Here is a 17,180-nt window from a genome sequence, read left to right on the forward strand (position 1 = left end):
TAATAAATTAGGTGCAAATATGCACATTAGCAAACTAAACAGTGTAGTAATATCTACAGAGAACAGGTTTCATCGATTAAATCATAAATATAGTATCTTATTATGCTTTTGGGGAAACAGAAATATGAAAAGCAATGCATGCATTTTTGAATTATAAGAGGAGGGAATATTGGCAAATCTTTCAACAGCTGTTTATCATGAAAAAGAAGTTACAGTTACTATTCCCCAGTCATGCAGTCTGAAAAACTAAAAACTGTACATTAATAAATTATAACAATGATGCATGAAGCTAATATAAAACTTTTGAAGGCACTTTCTTAGTCCAGAGGGAGTTGTCAAATTTGCTATTTGTGACTTTAATGTTACTTGGAATTTCTTCTAGGGCATTTAAAACTCCTTTTGTGACTCTTCATCAGCAGTTTCGCAGACAGCAAAGGCCTTGACAATATACATTTTCACTTTCTGCATGGCTGACGGACTTCATATGCTATATCCAATTTAAGGGTAGAGCAGTAGATTACATTGCTAGGATATAGAGAGCCATTGCCATTGAGACTGAATCATTGCTGTTTATAGTAATTCTTACTATTTGGTTTTTGACAGCCCTTTGTGACTGGAATAAAAGATGATGCCGAGATTATTGTCAAGCTACTGTAATAGCTAGTAGTGCATGAAGTCTGCAGCAGATGGACTTGAACTTATGAGCTCTCAGATTCTCAATAGCCTTTCAAATGAGCAGTGTTCTCCTTGGCCACATGTAATGCGACTGGCTTTGACAAACCCTTATTTCAGAAGATGAAATATTATTTCAGCCAGCTTTCTTTGTTCTATTTGAAATGTTTTATAGGGCTTAATTTGAGAGGTAGCTTAGAATTGAGAGAACAAATTGATTTTCAGTTGCGTGAGGTAAACTATGTTACAGGTACATCCAAGCTGAACAACAACAAAGTGACTTGACATAGTCAGAACCCTTCCAAAGGTGCCCCCCAGCCATTTCCATTACAATGCACAGTTACTATGTAACTTTGGCTAAACTCATAATTTTCCTCATGAATCTCACTAATTCACAGACCTTTAATATAACAAAGAAGAGGCGATAGTAAAAATTTGTTTGGCATATGGTACCCCAGAAGGATTCTCTTATAACACAAACAACTGCTATTGACTTGGATGCTGGTTTAGCTGCTGTCGAGAAACGGATGGACAGCAACCAGCTTGTGTTGCTGCAGGAACATCTTACACCTGCTTTGTTTCACTAAAGACCCCTTCCAGAAGCACAATTCTCTCAGGTCACCAATTTACTGATTCCTTAGTGCAGTGCAGTGCAAACCCACTGCTGTTCATGCACAGTCCATGCCAGAATGGGGCAACAGAAACCCACTAGAGTGAGCTGAGCTTTAGCAGTTCTCTGGACCTAATGAACACACACCAACAGCCCAAAACTCAAATCATAAATGTTCCAAGGGTTGGTTTAAAACTTTGGCAGATTATTTCTTTTGTCCATATTTAGTATCTTAGTATCAGGTTCCATTACTCCTGCAAACTTTTTTTTTTTTTTTGCATATCATGATTCTTTCTTTATACTCTAGCATTACAGTTTGATCTTTTATTGCATTGCTGCTGTTCAAGATTCTATAGTTAAAGTTGTGTCAGCACTTTTACTACAAAACCCATTTACGAGGGGTTTATAACACAGCTATAAAGATGTACTATAGAATGAAAGGTGGTTTACAAAGTCTCAGCATGGGGCATTGTCTTTTTTTTATCACTTTTTAATAAACAAATTAGACTTGCTATTTTAAGCCTTTATGAGTGCAAAGCAATTCCAGTTTATAGGTTATTGCCTATATAACGTGGCAATCAACTGTTATTAAAAAAAGTAAAATGAAGCAACTTATAAGTACCATGATTAAAAGTGATTATGGAAAAAGTGGAATTTTGTGACAGTAAAGACAGGCCAAATACATGTTTCCTTATGCGAGTGAGCTGTGCACTGAGAACGTGCTGAGCTTCTCTCAGCACTGAGAATGTGCTGAGCTTTACAAACCCATTTTCCCCAAGGGAATGGGGGAGTCCAGCTTGGGGTACAAGGCGTGAACCTGGTGAATAAATTCCCCTGGAATCTCTCGCTCTGTGTTTGTGTTGCAAGGACACTGGTTCCCAGTGGAGTGAATGCAGGGTAATGCATTCTTCTCTCCTCTAATGTCATTGGAGCTGACTTCCTGAAAAAAGGTTTTCAAGTGCTTTCAAAGTGCAGGTTGCTTGTGTACCTCATGGATGTTGAGTGTTTCAATAAAAACACACTGATGATGGTCAGTGAAGGCTCGAGAGTGCCTGTTTTGGCGTGTTGCTTACCCTCATTACTGGGCCTTCTACTCATAACTTAGTCATGAGTACATTATCCTTCTGTTGTTTCTGCTTAGCCAAGTACAGTGCTATGTTTGGAGCACTGCAATACCCCTCCATAGCTCAGAAGGTACTACCTGGCTGAGCAGCTTTCCTTGATAAACTGTTTCAAGACACTGGGGTTTGATGAACAGATTCAGAGTCACCAGTGACTCATCCCCCAAGATGAGGGCCCGGTAGCCCACTCAGGACCCACAGATCAGTAATAACATGAAATAATGAATCCAGAGGGACTGCCAGAGAAAGCTGGTCATACTGCTTTCAGTACCTGAACTGTGAAGTCCCATGTGTAAAGTTATCTGTGTACCATAGTACACTTCCATGGAACCCTGTGTTGCACCCTGGAGACGTCCTTAGTTACACACAATTCTCAAGATGTGCTGATAGACTAGGAATGCCCCACTAAGTCACTACATCTGTGAGGTAATTCATGGCTCTAGATTTGGCTGGGATGTGATGAGAGTGGGAGACGAGTTTCAAAGTATGCTGACTATAGAGGGCATTCAAGTAAAAAAAGAGCACTGGCTATGTACAGGTACGGATGTTATTTGCAAAATCTGTAGTAAAAAATCCAAAGCAACTCACGTTGTCTCTACACTGCACCAGATGTATATGCAAAGCTGCACCTGTGAATGCACTGGATGACACTCTCTGGCCAACTCGGACACCAAGAGGGGAAGCTGCACCAGCTCAAACTTCAGCCCAGGCTGCTCATACCTTCCAAAGGCTTTGGGTGCTTCTCAGCTGAAGTATGTGCTGCCAGAGTCCCGGCTATTAGCACTATGTTACAAGTGAGGTAACAGATGTGCTACTGCCTGCAGTGCAGGGAGCCCTGAAGTCCAGGTTCTGCTGGCTTCTACTGAATTGTGGATCTGAAGTAATTTTAAAATGTTAATATCTTGCACTCAGTGAAAATGGGGCTGCCTTGGATTCTGATCATGCAGGCGCTACACAGATAACTTTACACATGGGACCTCACAGAGCTGCCTAAATTACAGTATGCTATTACAAACTCCAGTGAAGACTGGCACAGAAATCAGGACTGATTTTTAAAAAACAGACCACAAATTCCAAAGGAATAACTAAAGGCAATGAGGGGAAAAAAGTAAAAATCAGGTTTTACAATGGTGCTAGCCACATATTAACAGAAGATCTATTGTTGTCTTTCTCCTAAGTATTGCATATTAAAAAGAACTAATATACTAAAAATATGTTTTCAGAGGAGATGAAACTTCAATTGTCTGCACATGAAATACCCATGATGTATTTAAACAACCTTTTAACAGATGAACTATTAAATATATTTTCCAATATACCTGGGAAGGAATCACTAAATACTAATCTTTTCCTAAATATTTAAACCATCAATACACTGTTTAGGCTAACAATATAAATGGTTCTGTAATAATTTAAAACAACCTTAAGTACCACACGTAGAACTGCACAATCACCTCCCAGTGACCCCGGGTTTTTCCTCTGTTTTGCAAGGAAGGTTGCTGGCAGCAAGGTTGTTACACGGACTGACAAAAGCAAGTGGAGACAGCGAGCTGTGCTTATTTAAGTCTTTATTCTTCCATGCCACTCAGCTTCAATCCTGTGCCTGGCAAAACATCATCAGTATTCTCTGCCTCTTTTAACTAAAGGAAGCAAATCAAGAACCAGACAGGCTAATGGGAACTGAACCTCATTTCTTGGCCTCTCGCTCAACCTGTGAAGCCAAACGGAAAGCAGCCCACTTCTCCAGGCCTGTGCTCCCCTTGCCAGCTGGGAAGCCGAGCCCCTCCTCGCCTCCCAGCTCCGTGGCAGGCAGCATGCAGACTGCTTTCCCGGCTGTGAGCGCCATGAGCCAGCTGGGAATCTGACTGCTTCTCCAGGTCTCCTGTCCACCTGCCAAACAGAGTCTGCAGGGCTCCTTTTCCACTTGCCCCAGCCAGTTAGGAGGTGATCTATAGTGCTATTATCACAGCTAGCTAAGCAGTCCAAAAATCTCCGTACAAAAATGAAGTTTTGGTAAAGTTCCACTAGACCAAAAGAGGAATTTAATAAGGAAAGGGCATCCTCCTCACTCTTTCTCAGTTCCCTCTGAGTGGAGTCAAATTTAGGGGCTGTATTTCCACCCTTTCTCCTAACTGCGCTTAATCTGGGGCACATTCAACTAGAAATACCACAGACATGTTAGAAGGAGGGAACTGAAAAAGCAACAGCTACTGACTAGAACTAGTTGAAAGGTTTTCAACAAAACCTGAAACCATATAAAACCCACCTCGTCTCATATTTCACTGCAACTTGAAACTCAAACCAGATTTGTCGAAAGGTTTTTTGAGGATTGTGGTTCCAGTCACAACTGGCTGATCCATTTATAGTACACAACTGTATTAGACAAACTGAGGGCCAGTGTAGCTGGGCTCTGTTTCACAGCTCTGAGATGTAAAGGAGAAGGTCAGCTTGTCCTGCACGCTGTCCTGTGTGGTAGACTCTGAACATGGGGAAGAGCCTCATCTCCCTCACACAGACAGACATGCAATAGCAAGACAGGGCAAATCCCCTCTTTTCCATTTCTGTATGGAATAACCAGTCAGTTAAAGGATCCTTAGAGATCAAGAGCCATGGGATGAACAGGTGTAAAGAAAGAAGCATCCTTCTGCCCCATCAGGAGAGTAAAGGTTGTTTCTCCCATACACAAGCCACAGCAGCCTGGTTTTTGGCCCATTTGTCTGCTTGCAGTTTGTCCAAGACCAGGTTACTCTTTTCACCTGAATTAGTTGCTGCATTGAGTTATTTGACAGATGCTTTGAGTAAACAAATTCTGTCTCTGAACTCCTTACATACACATAGGTGCCAGCAAACATAAAACCACTCATGCAACCTCAAGTACATCCACAAGCCTCAACTGCCCCAAATGGCCACAAAGAGCAAATACACAATCATCCTGTCAGTACACACATTTCACCAGCTTTAGTAATGTGGATATTTAAAACTACCTTTTCCCTTTCTCTTCTTTCTTCTCTCCCTCTGTGCTTTTCCAGGTCTAGTTTGAGTTTTGTTGTGAAGCACCGGATTCATTCATACATCAAAGGGAATCTAAGGCATCAGAGCCCACATAGACAGAAAACAAAGGCACTGTTTACAAGGCGGGAACTTGCTGAGAGAAGCAGCTGAGTTTTGCAAGGCTCACCCACTGACTGCCACCTTGGAGGTACATCAAACACCATTACTTGCTCCATACAGTCAAACATTCCTTTTTCAAAGCCTCCTAATATAATGGATTATTTGTATTACTGTAGTACTGAAAAGTCCCAGCCATGACCAGTGCCCTGTGTGGAATACTTCCCCCTTTACTGAGTTCTGCTGGATGAGAAATGTTCAGCTCTGTGGGCACAGAGGTTCCTGTGGGCTAATCTAGATTAAATTAGGCTGGAAGGAGCTACTTCCTACCATAGTATCTCAAGGCTAGGCATCCACGTTAAGGATTAACCTTCTCTCACTCAGGGTTTGTACCAAGGCAGAAAAAAAAACCTCTTAAAACTTTTTTTCCTAATGAGTTCCTGTGATATTTATTATATACTTAAACTAACATATAGGGGCGGTTGACCATATTTTTGAGGTCCTATTTGCTTATTCTCATTTAAATAAATTATTTCCTTTTTGAGCAGGGTCAAAAGAGACTCTGGCTTGGGAAGGCACAGGCAAACTAGCTGTTTCACACACAGCTTTGCACTTTTCAAGCCAAATGTGGAAAGCCATGGCAGATTCAAAACTCATCTTTTTTTCCATCTGGCAGAGCAGGAGCTCAGTATCCTTCCTATCTTGTAGACATGCTTTTTTCCTTTAGCTGAGAATTATTAATTATAGTTAGAGTGTCTGCTTTTCTCTGTTTGTTTTTGCTTGTATGCCAGGCTGCATACAGTGTATCCAGTATTCTGAAAATACAGCTGAGTCTACCAGCCTTGCACTTCCCTTTGCTACCCTAACCCTGTTCTTTACAGCTGAGATAAAAAAGAAAGGATATTTTAAATGACACCCATCCATAGCCTCCATACAGTATGAATATTTTTTCTTCATTATGGATAAATGTTTTGGCAACTAAATGACAAACACACAAAAATCATAACCTTGTTCTTCTATGACTACAGAGTGCCTTGGACTGCAGAAGTACAGTGGACTTCCAGTCCTCCAGTCCTTCACAAAACTTGGAGGAGCCCCTTGTCAGTGAGAAACTTTGACAGGTTAGGTCAATACAAACAAAAGGCCAGCTCTGATCACAACTCAGAGGAAGCCCACTCATGGAGTTGTAAGGACTTTGTTTGTTTTATCAGTGCCATAAATGAGAACAAAATGGAAGGTACATAGCAGCAACTTCTGGATAGCCTTTAGAAATTTGTTGTTAGTGTTTATTACACCAGATATATAATAATGGGTTTCCTATTAGACTCAATTTTCTCCACTCTTGGAAACACAAACCAGAGTGTTTAAATCCAAATAAATAGTTTCCTTTTAAAATGTGGACACATTAATTTGGCTTACAGGATAATAGCCTTATTCTAAGAAATGCATATCAAAAGTACAGTCGACAGAGTATGATTCCTAAGATATATGCTGGACAACAGTATGAACCACACCTATGCCTGGTGACTGTTCACACTGAGAAGGATGTTGCTTATCCATGCCTTCTTTGAGGGGGCTGATTACTATTTGCAGTGATGTGGATGTTGCATTGCCTTCACTGTGCTAGGTCAGTGAGCAAGAAGATTTGAGGCTTATTCAGAGTCTGCACTTTCATCTGAAGCAAGATGCAACAAATAGCTATGAGAAGCAAACACAAGGAATGATGAAGAGGAATAAATGTTACATGTATAAAAACTTCTAAGCTAACAAAATAGCTATTTCACAGTTTAGTGATTCCAAAATAATCTGAAAGGTTTTAACAAAAATCTCCACCTTTGATTTTGGCTATCACAGAACCCTGGCTACCCCTGTGTGTGACTTCTTGTGGTATCACAGCAGACGTTTCTTCGAGGAGATATTCAGAAAAGAAAAGCCCTTCACATGTTCATTAAACTACAGCATTTTACTAGAAAAGTTATGGAGTGAAAAATAGAGATGCCTGTGAGGACGAAGTACTCCGAGCTAGTACCACTGGTGTAAGGAGAAAAGGAACTGTGCAACACAGCATTTTGAACTATTTTGCTTCACAGATTAGGTTCTGTGGTTGGGAGGAAAAGCCCAGCAGGGTTTGACTGGCTCTCACCAAGCAACTGCTGCTGAAAGCAAAGGACAGCAGCAGCTGCTGGAGCAGTGGCACTCCCATGCCAGCACCTTGCCAGCTGGATGTGCAGCTCCACTTCAGAGCTACAGATACCCAGAGAAATCAGAAAGAGGAAAATAACCGACATCATGGAATTCTTAAGGGAAATTTGAAAAAAAACCACCAAAAAACACCATCCCATCAGACTAATATTTCTGTGGATGTTCAAAAAAAGCTGTTCCAGCTTCCGAAAGCTTTAGGCTTACTTCACTGTACTCAGTGTTACAATCCCAAGAGCCTAACAATCATGAACCATGTTTTCATTCCTTATCAATCAAACTATTCCTGCTCAGAGTGCCATGGGAAGAGCAGGAACAGAAGTGTGGGTCTATTGAACCTCTGTCCCTCTACAGCAGAGTACTGAGTATGGGCACATGATCCCTCTTCTGTTTAAAGCATGTACTCAAACTCTCATTTTCTCTTTTCAAATATACACCCAAATTGTCTCGCTCAATATGCACACATAAAACTATATATGTCATCTCAGGTAGGTATTATAAGTGTTTTTTATTAATTGGAGATGTATTCTGGATGCATCAGGAGTTCTACTTTCTAAAACCATTTATGCTGTGATCTTTTAGAAACTGTTACGTTAAACTCCATGCTTTTTTAACACTTAAAATAAACTCCATGTGGATCTGTTTCTTAAGAACCAGCCACTGCTTTCTGTTGTGTAAAGAAAATGAAAAGATACCAAAGTGTTTGAATCTCCTCAGTGAATACAGAATCTACAGAGTAAACATGAAGTTATACATTGTCTCTCCTCTCAAATTCTGTTACCCGGCTAAAAAATCTGGACATAAATATCTCCGTTATTCAAGATAATCTGTGTTTAACAAAGTTTCATTTATAACACTTACCATGGCTAATAAACATTTTAATTATTGATTTCAGCTGAAAAATTCCTGAGGCTGAGCATAAACAAAAGAAATGAGTATCTGCCTCTTGGTTAATGTTTTTATTCAAGTGTAGAGGTGAAACTATAGATCCCAGAGATGGAAAAAGCAATTTGCTATTCTTACTTGTATTTAGAACCCTATTAGTGAGTTTGTGGAAAAAAAATGTCATATACTTCAAAAAAACAAGCTATGAATTAATGTTTATAGATATTATTGCTTTTTCCAGCTTTCCCTATTTTTATTCTCTATTCTTTGTAATAGTCTTAAAAAAACCTTAGGATTATAATTTTTTCCCTGCAGATGCTGCCTTTTTCTATTAAACAAACATCAGTCTCCTTCATTTTCCCTCTTTTGTTACCCTGCCACCCCTTTTGTATCAAATGGACATAACATCATCTCAGATATTTTTGCATTTAACATCTACAAGTTCATTTCACACGGGTCTAATTCAGAGTCCATAATAATAACAATAACAAAAATCATCACACTGCTGTATAATTCAGAAGACTTAAATTTTTTCATTGCATAGGACTTCCTTTCCTGTTGACTTTGGGCTAGACTTGAAAAGCACAGCCTGCTGTCCATCATGGGCAGCCCTACAGGGAGCTCCACCTTGCTCAGCAGGAAGTATCCAGGAGGAGGTACAGCTGATCTGCCCATCAGGACTGTTCCCAGCATAAATGACCTTTCCCTGTGGCCTGTGTGGGCTCTTAAGAACACCAGCAGAGAGCAGACAAACATGTTTCAATGGCTCTGAAAGCCTGAACCAAATGTACTGCCAACAGCAGATAGGGGCATGTGAAACTTTCATTTGTCCAGGTCCTGCAGAGTCTGTAGCACAATAGACTGATACAACATAGATCACATCATTTAGTCATCATTTGTTTGGGGTTTGCATTTGGGAAGGAGTTTGCTCTGAAACTCAGTAAGAACAGCAAGACCCTGGCCCCAGTCAGGAGCATATGACTCTTCTCAAATCCACCAACTTGCCCATTGGGACAGCTGTGTGGGGCATAGCTATTTAGATTAAGGAATCAATAGAAAACTTGATGTGGGATGCCCCCAAATACTCACAATCTAACAGTTTAGGTTGTACTGAAACCTTAGGTTGCACTGGAAAAAGTTCCCCTCTTTTCTTAGGTGAGAATCAGATCAGGGCAACTGAGTCTTCATGTGAAATAAATACATCACTCTTCTAATATTTTGTGGGTTTTTTTTCATGATACAATGCCAGGTATGATCATCTCCATGAAGAGAGAGAGCACAGTTGTTGAAAGTCTAGTTACACAACAATTCCAGGATTACCGCTTGCCTAAAGTCGTAATACTTCTTTTAATTGTATCTTCACTGCAAAGAAATTTCTATGCAATTAAAATCTTTTGCATTGTATTTGTCCTAGTCAGAGAGCACAACTTTAGTTCACAATTGTCCTGGCCACAAATTTGCTGGTGTAACAGATCAGAATGACTGGAGAACCAGACCACAAAATGCTTCTGTTGCACTCCTTCTTCTGCACAATTATTTTGAATTTCTTTTGTGACAAGACAAAGACAACAACGCCTCTGGATTCACACTCCACTGACTTCAGCAGATAATGCTCCTTTAGCTGTTATTAACTGGCCCGAGGGTGATATGAAGTCCACACCTAACATCTGAAACACATTCCAAGATGAACAATAGGAGTCACCAAATAATTTTCTTCTCTACCGAAGGTTGCTCTAAACTTTAAATGTTTCTCTTCACCTCATGTTATACACATTGCAAACGATTGTTCAGTTGCTCTTACAAACTTAAATCCATATACTACAACTATGTAGCCAGAGGGTAATTTACAGGATTATAAAAGGGCAGAAACCTATTTTTGCAGCATACCTCCTATTTTTATAATTCAGTCTGAGAGAAGGAGAAGCAACTGGGAGTTGGAAGACTCTGATTCCAAGGATATACTGGTCATCAGTAAAAGGAAAAGGTGGATCTTTAAAGAAATTCCTTTTAAACATAATTAAAGGCAAGCTGATAGGGACACCAGTTATGGTGGACACTTCCATTGTCCAGGCAGCACAAACCAGCACATCTCACATTCTTATACATCAGGTGAACAAATGTCAACCAGGACTCTCAATTCCTGCTGACCTGCCACACAACGTGGAGCATATGTAGCTATAATATGCCCACAAGCTTCCTCAACAGTTCCACTGGGTGCTTTCTGCATTTGTTTGGTTACACACACTTCCCACTGAGCTGTCCCATGAACACCAGGGCACGGTTTGGAGCACAGGTGGGGTTTGCAGCACACAGGCACCACCCAGCTCTTGGTAAGAAACCTCCCGAGCATTATAGAGAGCACCAGAACCCTGCCTGCACCCAGCTCTGCTTGGCTGCCTCTGCATTTGTCTCCAACAGGGAGTAAAATGTTGGGAGTACAGCATCTTAATCGTAAGCCACCACACAAAGTCATGTTTTTTAAAAATAAAAGTACCTTTAGAACTTCTGGACATGTGTGACAGATAATTATTTACCTATGTCCCTTACCTTCATGTTTTTTCTCTAGTGAAATATTTATCATTCCATATCTCACTTCATACGTGCTCGTAGTAATTAGGTCAAGCAACAATCTTTTGTTGTTGCTGAAGCAAGTCACAAACTAATCTTAATTCTACTGTTAGTTTTCTTCCCTTTAAACAGTTGAAGACATTTATTACTGAACTTCCTGCTTTTGACAAAATTCTATTAAAAGAAATTGATTTTACTAGCACAGACTATTACATTCTGCTGAAGGATAAAGCATCACACAACTAATTTTCGTTCCTGATTTTTGTTAAGAATACTTTTAAAAATTCAATAAGTTGTTGACTGAAATATCCAGTGTCACAAGTGCCATTGCCTTAAAAGGTTATGATTTTTTTGTAATCAGATATCAAAATACTAGAAATTCTGTAAAAAATAAAAAAAATTAAACTTACTTTTAAAATACTCTTTCATGAAAATTACATTTTAACAACTAAACGCAACAATATGTTGGATTACATTTTGAGCAGAATGTTTACCTTTCACTGAGTTTCTCTGCCAGCTGTGTCAGCGCTGACTGTAATAGCTTATGTATAAAAAATATTAAAAAGAGCTGTTTATTTTTTTTAATTGCCATGATCGTGCCAAAAAACACAATGTGTGGGCTGGAGGCAGAGTGCTGGGAGCAATATTATTCATGTTAAAAACAGTTGCCTGATTTGCTTTCTTTGAAAATTAGGATACTATAAATAGGAGCCCAGTGGGATTTGTCGATTGCAAGTTATGTTTTAAAAGCTACTCAGATGAAACTTTTGAAAGACTTACAAAAGATAGAACAATTACATTATGGCTTGTCGTTTCCCTTTGGCCTGTATTAGACCTTTATTTTTGAAGAGAGTTATGTATTACAGACCTACCTCCTATTTCTATGAGTATGTTGAAACATTAGGCTTTTTGAAAAATCTTTATAGAAAGATTTATTTGCTTTTCGTATGTCTTTCTATAAGCCAGCTATCTTAACTCACTGGTTTGTTCCTAGTAATTAAAGACATTGTATTGCCAAGCTCATATCAATTTTGTGTTGCTTGCTTTGTGAAAACCCTTCCCCACAAGTCACTCAGAAATTAAGGAATACTACTCCTTTACAAAAAGGTTGTGTCAAGCTACTGTCCCACAAGTGTGCCACAGCTGTCCTTCCCCTTATTTACTTGTACATTAGCTTTTCCTTTTGGTGCTTTTCCTTTTTTGCTTGCTTTAGAGATGATAGATGACATGCTTCCAAAAAACCCCCAAACCCTACCAAAAACCCAAGGAACCAACAAACCCCAAAACACAGAAAACCCTTATATTGCAGAGATTTTATCAAGTACTTTTTTCCATGATAAATTATACATGACATTCACCATTAGAAAGCTGGCATTTTGACCTGCATTTGGAATGGGAAGCAATGGGAGCTATTGGGATATGCTGACTTTTTAACAGCAAACACGGGGAAAGAAATAAAAGATACGCTGCTAATTTAACTCTGAGCAAAAGGCCAACAAAGCAATTACACAGCTTGTAAGACCTACTTAAAGTCCCAGCTTTGCCCACTGATTCTGTACAGTATAAAGAAACAATTTTTCCGAACACTTTGGTGTTTGTTTCCCTTTATGAAAAAGAATTTTTACACAAGCATATTCATACTGCACTGCTTACATAAACCACACATCTTTGAAAGTGGTGTGGGATTTTGTTGTCCATCTTAAAGCACGAAGCAAATGGCCTGATGGCCATTTTTCTTAAGGCACAACCTTTCATCAGGAATTTGGACCCTGTTCAGAGGAGTTTCAGCTGAAACACTTGACAGTACTTTAAAGTTGCCAACCCAGCCTTGATGCCTGTCTGCACGGCTTTTTGCGACTCCTCTGTTCTGTGACTGTGTGTGACCTTTGAGTTTACTCAACTCCACGGTCTCAAACTTGGCTCAGCCCGAGATCTCAAACACAGCACTCAAGTTCCAGAAGGGAACAGCAGAAAATGGAAAAAGAGGGGAAGATGGGAAAGACGGATGTGGTAACAGAAGAGAGGAACATCGCCTTCAACACTGTTCCAACAAACTTTTAACTAATGCCATATTTTCCTTTGTAAATTAAATACTTCATGATGCATATCATACTACCATCCTTATCGAAAGAAATTTGCTGTCCTGATCTAAAGCTTTTCTTAGTAGAATTGTACTTGAGTAAGAAACAAGAGCTCAATCTAACCAGAATTTAAAAAAATATTTAGCATAAAGAGGTGATAATTATCTTCTGTCCACCATAAAAATTCAATCAAAATATGAAAGCCAGTGTTTATCCTATACAAACCATGGAAAAACAATTAATAGTGTGACAAAAAGCCATCTTATTTTATCAGGAGAGTTGACCATGTTCCAAGGACAAAATGATAACTAGTGTCCTGAGTCCAGCTCAGTGACCTTCTGGAGCTGGAACTTTCAATTATGTCAAATTAGCTGTGTCACATAGGCTGGCTTTGTGAGTGAGGCTGGATCAATGCAGTGCATTTCACTGATGATGACAATGATTTAATCAATCTCAGTCACTCAGCGGACAGCGATGAGGTTGTGAAGTAAGCACAAAAAAAGAATGCTGGGATCTTTCATTGTCAGGGTTACCTCCAGGCTCCCCATTTGTGCTTTTCCTTTAAATGCTAATTTGAAACTATGAAAAAATAACACTAAGTAGCAATTTCCTAGAAGGGGTTTTGTCACATCTATTCAGACTTATATTCTGCGCACCAAATTGCAACCTGATGTTAAATAATGCTGTTTTTGACACTTCTGTGTAATAAAAGTGAAGATCCTTCTTTGCTCAAGGATGTCTATGACACTTTTGACACTTCTCTCCCAGAATTGCAGGCAGCCCAGATGTTCTTTGCATTAAGCAGAGCATTGCCACAGCTGCTATGGAATGTCAGAAGATATTGGGCTCTAGGCAAAAGTAGCAAAGGGCGTCTTTTCTCTTTTTAACTGAGGAGTAATTTTGGAGAGTAAAACCTTTTGATGTGCACAAAATTAAGGCCTCAGAGGGACTTTATAGGCAAGGGACACATTGCATTTTCTCTGCTCATGTTTCAAGGTAACACAGAACCATTACAGAGCAGCTGTTTCCACTTCTGTTCATAGAAATATTCCTTACCTATCTATGCCAGCATGGCACTGCTGTATCTGCTGGACATCTGAATGTTATGATACAGGCAAAAATGAAATACCAGTAACAGGTCCTTGTGATAGACTGAAGCCTTGATTTCTGGGGACTCACGAGGGTGCAAGATCTGGTCACTCCTGGATTGTTTGGGCTTCTCAAGATTTGAATCCAGGGATTTACATTCACAAGTGTCTCCTGCCATAGCAGTGACAGCTGAAGAAGCCTTGGCTTCATGATGTGTCCCTGTACCCCAGTATTCTCTGAAGCTGGGCTAAAGTAAGTGAAGACCTCACCATGTTCCTGGAAAAAAGTGTCCCTGGGTATAAAATGACCAGATATTTTCAGCCTCCTCTTCCTTATTTCTGCACTTCTACTGTCCCCAAAACAGATGCTTGTTGGACTGAGTAATAAACCGGACTGTGTTTACCCTTTATTTTAAAAATACACAGGCTTTACTCTAACATAGGCCACACAAGCAGTCGTTCTGTGCACAACAAAGAGATGTAGGATGCAGGGGTCCATGGGTAGCTCCCTCAAAAGAAATACTCTTTGAATTTAAACTAAAGCCCCAGGGCTCACACAAGGCACAGCTCCTGTCTGTGGGTGGGCTGACGAGCTGGGGTCTTTATCTTGCTGCTCTTCAGCTCCATCTCCTGGAGTCACCCACTACATTGGAAGAACCACCTTTCCACACCATGCACTGCCCTCACATCAGAAACAGGTTAGCAGAGAGTCTAATTAATCAGTTTCCTCAGGAAAAACAAGGAAAAAAAGTGTGCCAGAAATAAAATTTCTAATTTGAAAATTTTAGTGCAGGGATCTATTTTTAAGTACTTGCAACAGACGTTTCTCTGCTGGAAGGATTTTTTTACAGAAATCTTTGTGACTAATACAACTTTTAAAAGAAGCAAAACAGCTCAGAGAGCTGTTATTTATACTCTTACACACACTCCCAAAGTTTAAGGTAGTCACATCACCTTCCTCAAAATAATGCGAAACGGAATTGTATTTTTTTGGAAGAGTCACTGTTAAGTCTCTTCTGTCATCTCCAGGGAGCTGCCCAAGTGGCACAGGAATTTTTTAAACAACATCTTACTTGGATTATGCTTTGCCTGACTGTCCTCCGTGGCTGCACAGAGAGTTTACTGGTGCGGGGTCTGTTTGGTTTAGATGCTGGTTTACAGAGGTAGCAGGAACAGCAGCAACCAAAACGAGTAGTAGGGAAAACTAAAATTTCTGGGTGCTGCCAGGTCAGATTAGAGCAGATCCTGTAAAACTCTCATCATCTGGAAAGAATACTTGTGGCATCCATACTGGGATTTTTGTGTTGCACTGCCAAGCCAGTTTTATTAAGGAACCATTACCATATCCAAAGAAAGGCAATGAACATCAGCGTGCTCTGCTGTAACCTGCCACCAGTTCCTAAACAATACCTGGGATTCCACCTTGCACTTCAGCTCTCCGTGGTCCTCCTGATCAGACAGGTGTCAAGGAAGACAGAACCACTACCTAACACCTTATTCCAAATCCAGATCAAGATGGCCTGCAGCAGACCCTGAGCATGTTGACTTTTTGGTCTGTGTTGCAAGTTTTTGTCCCTTCTGCTTGGGACAGAGTGCTACAAACCCATGAAGGATGATGCTGCTTTAGCAACACTTTCCATGTTGTCTGCTCCTTTTCTAGGCATATTCCTTAGTGTGGGTGTCACTTTCACAGTCAAACACCACTGGACACAGAGTTATGGCAGTGATTACTATGGAAAATAAGAAACACAAGGACAAATCATTTTAACTGAAGCGTCAGCAACGGCAAATTGGCAGTCATCCTTAAATGTCATAGAGCCTCCCAGTTGGGCCTGGGCTCTGTGAAATGGGGAAAGGAGTCCAAAATTGCATAGATCCATTATCCTCAATGGTTCAGGAGGACAAGCTCATTAGGAACTATAGCTTCATTAGGTAGCAAGAGCTGCCCTGTTGTCAGACTGTGATCTATTTCTTATCTTGGATTGTGCCACAGATTTTCTCTCCCACATCCCAACCACAATTGACTACCACACCTCACTGCTTTTGGTGATGGAGCATAGATCTTGCTTTGAGAATTATAAGTTAGAGTTTCAGTAATACCACAGCAATATCTGCTAAACATTACTCAGTATTACCCATGCACAGGTATGCCCTTACTTCTCCTCTCTAGCATGGGAAGGAATCACTTGCCAAAGGCCTACAACTATTAGCAGGTCCCATTAAGGGGCTAATCAACACTCAGTGACTGCATACACCTGAGTGCACAGTAACAACAAAAACACTAAACCACACCTTTGCAATACATATTTACCTTTGCATTCAAGAGATGCCCAAATTTACAATGTAAATCAAATAGTAAAATGAATCCACAAACACCAACTAAAAATACTAGTTAAAAAAGTGACTGTTTTGGACACAGGGAAGAAGGCAGGGCACTACGTTATTCTGTGGGGATCCTTTTTCCTTTTAAAATTTGTTATTTAAAGGTAAAATGGATTAACATTTAATCTCTCATTATAATGATATATAGTATTTACAAAGAATTGAAAGAGTCAGAAAAAACAGGCTTCCAAAAGAAGTGTTCAGATATAATTGCTTAAAGCAGACTTCAAAAGATTCAATACACCAGCAGCTGCCGCAAATACATCGCTTTTTCTGTTTTAATTATCCATTTCTTCTAATAGGTTCTACAAGACTTAAACATGAATAGAGATCAGAGAGAGAGCCAGATTTTATATTTTACCTACACTATTCTGAAAAGAGGGTAATAATTACAGAAATGGCTGAAGCTTGCATGGTGGTTTGTTTGTACAAGTGAAGAACTCCCCCACTGTTTCTCTTCTCCAAG

At 39.9% G+C, this 17,180-nt stretch overlaps 1 protein-coding gene and 1 long non-coding RNA gene across 2 annotated transcripts in view; one reads left to right on the forward strand and one right to left on the reverse strand.

Annotated features, from left to right (window-relative positions):
* The window catches only part of SEMA6D (semaphorin 6D), a 132,939-nt gene that overhangs the window by 105,382 nt on the left and 10,377 nt on the right, over positions 1–17,180 (reverse strand). The window lies entirely within an intron of this gene.
* Positions 2,836–7,251, forward strand: LOC116792621. Its single transcript, XR_004359203.1, has 4 exons — positions 2,836–2,941; positions 5,433–5,602; positions 6,540–6,632; positions 7,139–7,251. It is a non-coding gene; the product is annotated as an uncharacterized LOC116792621 (long non-coding RNA).

Source organism: Chiroxiphia lanceolata, chromosome 12 (assembly GCF_009829145.1).
Source record: "Chiroxiphia lanceolata isolate bChiLan1 chromosome 12, bChiLan1.pri, whole genome shotgun sequence".
Lineage (NCBI taxonomy): Eukaryota > Metazoa > Chordata > Aves > Passeriformes > Pipridae > Chiroxiphia > Chiroxiphia lanceolata.